Source organism: Thunnus albacares, chromosome 23, assembly GCF_914725855.1.
Source record: "Thunnus albacares chromosome 23, fThuAlb1.1, whole genome shotgun sequence".
NCBI lineage: Eukaryota > Metazoa > Chordata > Actinopteri > Scombriformes > Scombridae > Thunnus > Thunnus albacares.
The window spans coordinates 5,408,886-5,414,849 of record NC_058128.1 but is presented as its reverse complement, the minus strand read 5'-3'; the positions used below and the strand labels follow the sequence as shown (position 1 = coordinate 5,414,849).

Sequence of the window (5,964 nt, the reverse complement as noted above, 5' to 3'; positions counted from 1 at the left end):
GCGGTCACTGGTGCATCGTATTATGTTGAATGCGTTTTTTGCAAATTTGAGATGTATGATCTTGTTTCCAAGAGGGTCAGAATATTACATGCACATTTACAGGTCTATATTTATTTATTCTGGGGCTCTACTGGAATATCTTTGCATTATTTACAGTTCAAAAAAACTCCTTATTTATCTTATACTGGCCCTTTATGCAGCCCCTCAGTTCAGCCTCTGTCTGAAACAGGAAGTTTTAGCTCCTGTCCCTTTAAGGCCCCGCCTCCTGATGAGCCCACTCTGTTCACCAGTAGCTGCCAACACAACGGTAATAGTCAAATTTCACTTCTCTTTCTCATTCTTTACGTGAAATGGATACTTCTCAAGTACATCTGTGCATGTTCGAGCCTGAATCTGACTTGAAATATGCAGTGAGATATGTGTCATCTCATGATCACAGTCCCAGAGTAGACCAGGATTTTTTTAGGTCACATAGGTTGTGTTAAAAGGTGAGAAATATGGTTATCTATTCATATTCTAAGTTAATATTTTTCTCAAACACTGATAAATTCAAGATAAGTTTTCCTCCATGTCCCAAACCAGCAGATTTAAACATCGCTGAGGGCTTATTTTTGAAAAGGTGATTTTTACATCCTTAAAAGAACTGAAAGCTTCTTGTCCTCTTAGCAGCACAGACATAATGCATGCTAATATTTCATTTTTTAAATTTTTTTGTTGTCCAGCTTCTGTAGTTGTTTACAACGCTTGTTTTCATTTATGTTGCCATATCAAAGCATAGCAAATCTAGATTATTTACCAGCAGCATCTCCTAACTCATATTTCACGGGCCTCCCACTGCTTATCCAACCAAGTGAACTCTGCATCATTCACCCTCAGCATGTGGTGGATATGAAATGTAGAAACACATTCAGCGGCATTATTAATAACAGCTGTTCTGAAACGGAGGAACAAAATGCAAAATGGGAGGCAGATAACACACGAGGGGAAACAACTCCATCAACACAGTGACCTAATACATATATATATGGCAGTTTGATGGGGTTATTGATCAATACTAATGTGGAATGATTACAGAGAGTGAGATTTTCTGTTCATTTTCTGTTTCAGAAGTAGAATGAGTCCCACCAGGATCTTGTGGAGTTTTGTTGTGATAATTGAGGCACAAAATGACTGAATTTGCAGAGGCATTTTCAGAAAATTATGATGCAGTTAGGGTTAGGGTTAGGCTTTTATGTGTAATTTCAGAATACATTGAGGTAATGATTAAAATTGTACGACAGTGGGGAGAAATTGTGCTCACATCAAGATTCAGGCTGTAAAAATCAGTTGTGAAATGTCTTCTGTATCTTTGGCCGTAGCCAGGATTTTAGAAATACTGAGGTCATGAGTCCCAGCCCCTCCAGGGGGGTTTGGGGGTAGATGAAAACTGAATTAGAATCCAACACATGGTAAATTACAAATATGGCTAATTTTAGTTTACTCTTTTTCAGTTCAGTTTCTTATTCCATTGAAATTACCTTCACTGTCAAACAAAGTGCACAGAGGAGCACAACTGCAGTATCTTTCAGGTTTTGCTCTAAATTACCTAAAAAGTGTTCTATCACTCATTACTCAAGTTCATCCAAACAATAAGCCATAATCTAAAAGTTACACATTGCATAGCAATGAAAAAAATAGTATGTAAAATATAGTAGAACAAAGGGAGAAGCTTTATCTTAATAAAGATATATGACTGTTACGTCCATGACCCCTGAATCCAACCACAACATAAAAATAGAAACGTGCCTGTCCGGAACGGACGAGTGTGAAGTCGAGTCAGAGCCCAGAAGCCCCGCCCCGCTGTGATGTGGCGGTGTTTATATCAAACAGTCCCTGCTGCACTCAAACACAGAGGTGAGTGGCTGGCTGTTCACTTGTTTATTCAAAGTTCATTAATATTAAATGTGTCGTGTGTCCAAATTGCATCAAAAGAGTGTCTGTCACCACAGTGAATCATCTGTTGAGTGTTTGATGGTTGTTTATTTGTGCTTTAGAACGTAACTGCTGTGAAACAGTCAGATAATAACGTTTTATTTCTGTCATTCATCAGCTTTCCAGTCTGTCTCTCTGTCGCTTGTTTGTGCTATCAGCTCGCTCGCTCGCTCTCTCTCTCTTTTTCTCGTCTTTTTTAAAATGAGTCAGGAAACCCACAGCAAAGCCTAACTTTTAACGTTATCAAACGAAGAGAGATGTTGTCCCCTCATCTCTCTCATGGCAGCGTTGTACAGCTCTGATCATGACATGTAGTCGCAAAGCTCAGAAGCCCCGCCCCACCATTGCAAAGCAGAGCTCGATCGCTTGTTTAATCAGAGTTTAAGTTTATTAATATTAATTGTGCCGCGTGTCCAAATTGTACCAAATTCGGCACGGCACCCCCTTTGTTTCCCAGCCATACACCTGCCAAGTGTGGAGTCGATCGGATGGACGGTTCAAGACATACGCAAAGGACATACACACAGACATACAGAGATTCCTTCCTTTAGTAGATAGATGAATCTCTAGAGACCAACACACCAACACTTATCCAAAACACAAACAACTCTCAGTTTATACTTCTGCAATATAGGCTATATACATAAGTCAATATCATAGAATAGTCTATACTGTAAAAGCGTGCCCATCATTAGTGTAAGTTGTTTCCGAAGGTCAAGAATGAACATCCATGGTCATTTATTTCAACATTTTGTCCTAGATGACCTCAGTTGGGTATATAAACACGAAAAACACGTACTGTACGTAAATGTTTGATAGATAATTCAATCAGAAGGCCACAAAATAACAGGTCAATTGACGCATGATGCACCTTGCAGAAATCAAAAAAAGCTATCCAGGTAATTGGGTTAATATGGCATCTTTTCTTGAACGCTTACAAACAACCAGTAAATATGAATTATTTATGAAAACACATAATAAATCAATGTACTCTCACATATTACAGCATCTGTATACAAAAAAAGTATTTATTACACTCGGGACTCAAAGTGTCTTTGATTTTTTTTACTTCTTGTTTACAATTGCTTGAACTGATATCATCTTGCCATACTTTGATAAGACGTCTGGCATTAAACTGTGTGATGTCTCTCTGGATCGCTTCATTCTTTCTTAGAGAAGACCAAGGCCAGGCTGTGTGTGTGATCACTGATTAATACTAATGTTTCAATAACTGTAAAGACCCAGCACCATGTGTTTCTTAATCCTTTGGACTGAAAAGCAAACTATGTTTCACTGTGAAAGCCAGGCTTAGTAGGTACAGTTAGGGACTCAGAAAGAAGACATGTGAAACCACAGCAAAAGCATTTCAGGTGAGCGATACTACATCAACAGCTGTCTTCCCTGGTGTCTCACAAGCTCTCTGCTCTGGTCCTCTGGACACACTGTAATAAAAGAATATGTTTTAAGTTTCAAACAGGTGTCTTAGTGAGATGGTAAATTCAGTGTGAATGTGTTTACTGAACTTGAGGAGTCAGTGCAGCAGTCTATATCCTCCATGTTACCCCAGTTCCCTCTTCTTCTTCTTCTTTTTGTTTAGATGCTCTGTACCGTTCGCCTACAGTACCGGCGGCATGTCAGTCCCGATATAATATGAGATGACAGCCACAACCCCAGTATATACAGGACTCACCGAGGGGGACAGCACAAACCCTACACACACGTCCCCATCTTATCCCATCGTTTCCAATCCATCAGTAAACAGAAAACAATGAAATGACAGGTCCTGGAGTGATCACGGTTCAGCACCGACTCCAAATAACCCCGCTTCCCCCCAAACAAACATCACGACTGTGAGTTTCTGTCACCTCACTCCTTGGCCCGCGGCACTGTACAGAGCTTTCCAGGAAACTAGTGAGATCTGCATACTGTTTTTCTCCTTTTCCATATATAAATTTCCATATATATTGAAGGGGGATAAATGATCTCATAAAGAAAAGAGGTTCATGTTCAAAAAGTAAAATGCATATCTCATTGTATAACAGTTGTTTGGTGTCTCAACAGTGGTTTAGGGTTGGTGGTTCAATCCCTGGCTCCTTCTGTCCATATGTTGTTGTTCTTGAGCAAGACACTGAACCCTAAATCGCTCCCAGTGCATTTGTATGGAAAAAATGTAAGTGGCTTTAGACAAATATTCTGACAAATGAATGTAATGTAAAGTAAAAATGTACCAATAGGGAAGTTTTAAGGCCGATCCCCTTTTTGCTTTAAAGCCTTGGAACATTTAAAAGTAATTCTTGTCAGGGTGGAAATGTTTTCTCTCAGCTTCACACTTCTCGTTTCTCCCTTTCACCAATCTTGTAAAATAAATAAAAACATATTCGTGCAATATGTACTTTGATGGGTATGTAATCAAACAAATGGCTTCATATCTGTGATACTAGAGGATGACGCTGAGTAGACGCTGACTCAGTATGACTCAACGCTGATTCAAACACAGAATGTAATTGTGGCCTTGATCCCAGCATTCACTCATGCATTTGGTCAAGTTAGAGGAATGAAATTAATGTTACTAAAAGGAAAAAAAAAGGAAAACATTTCAAGGGATGTGTCCAATCTTTTCACATCAAGATGATAAACCCTTCAGTTTGGCAATCACACCATAGCCAACAACAGCCAAAACTGTCAACAAACTCAACAGTTCCAGTTAAAGGGGACATAACATGCTTTATCTAATTTTCTGTCATTTCTATGCTCTTATAATGTTGGAAATCTATTTTAAAAATAGTCAAAGCTCCAAAATTTGAGGTGAACTAATGTAAAAATGCCACCTTCAAGCCAAACGCCAAGGCTGCAGCCTGGTCTGATGCTTTGTTTGAAATTAAATTATTGGCACATGCCCATAAATGGACGCCCGTTCCATAGCCTTTGTTGCTAAGATTGTTCCATGGGTTGTTCGCGTTGTCCACTTGCATATTACGGATCAGATTTGATTTTGACTCGAACATGTATGGAAATATATATGAGAAGTTTATATTTCGACTAAAGAATGGGATAAAGAAGTAAAATATGACTGCTATTGTTTGTTTACGTAGCCTCAAGAGCCGGTGGAAGTTTGCCAAGAAGCTGATTCCAAGAGCTAACCAATCAGAACAGAGTGGTCTCATTAGGAGGCGGGGCCTTAAAGAGACAGGAGCTAAAACAGCCTGTTTCAGACAGAGGCTGAACTGAGGTTTTGGATAAAGGGCCAGTATGAGATATATAAAGAGTTTTGAACTGTAAACCATGTAAAGATATTCCAGTAGAGCACTGGAATAAAAAATATAGACCTGGAAGTGTGCATGTTACGTCCCCTTAAAGGAAAAACATAATACTATTCATGACAATGCTCCCTTGCATAAACCCTGGTCCATAAAGAAATGGTTTTCCCAGTGTGGAAGAATTTTGCTAGCCTGCACAGACTCATGGCCTCAACACCATCCAACAACTTTGGATTGAACTGAAAATGGTAACTGTGAGCCAGGCCTTATCACCCAACATCAATAGCCAGCCTCACAAATGCTCTTGTGGCTGATTTGTGGGAGCAAATCCTTCCAAAATCTGGTGGAACACCTTAAACCAGAAGAGTAGAGACTCTTACAGCAGCAGATAAATACCCATGGTTTTGAAATTCGGTGCTCAGGAATGATATGGGTTTAATGTTAGTTTGTCCACATACTTTTGGCCCATATGGTGTATGTTGAAAGTCTGTCAAGTGAATCTTTGGCTTTGGCTTTAAAAGGACCAAAATAAACCCAAAAACTCAATTACACTGGTAGTGCCTCTATACTTTAGCTCACCTACTCTCAGACACACATTCACAGACTGTTCTTCTGCTGTTCTCTTTTACTCTCAACTCCCTGTGCTACCAGTCAAATAATTCCACTCTCATTATACAGGACCAACAGTTTTTAAGGAGCAAACCTTGATGAAATTATTATTACGACTCATAATTGG

At 39.3% G+C, this 5,964-nt stretch overlaps 1 long non-coding RNA gene across 1 annotated transcript; it reads left to right on the top strand.

Annotated features, from left to right (window-relative positions):
• The first annotated feature begins 1,572 nt into the window (after positions 1-1,572).
• Positions 1,573-4,353, top strand: LOC122975427. Its single transcript, XR_006400658.1, has 3 exons — positions 1,573-1,893; positions 3,287-3,341; positions 3,569-4,353. It is a non-coding gene; the product is annotated as an uncharacterized LOC122975427 (long non-coding RNA).
• The last annotated feature ends 1,611 nt before the right edge of the window (positions 4,354-5,964 follow it).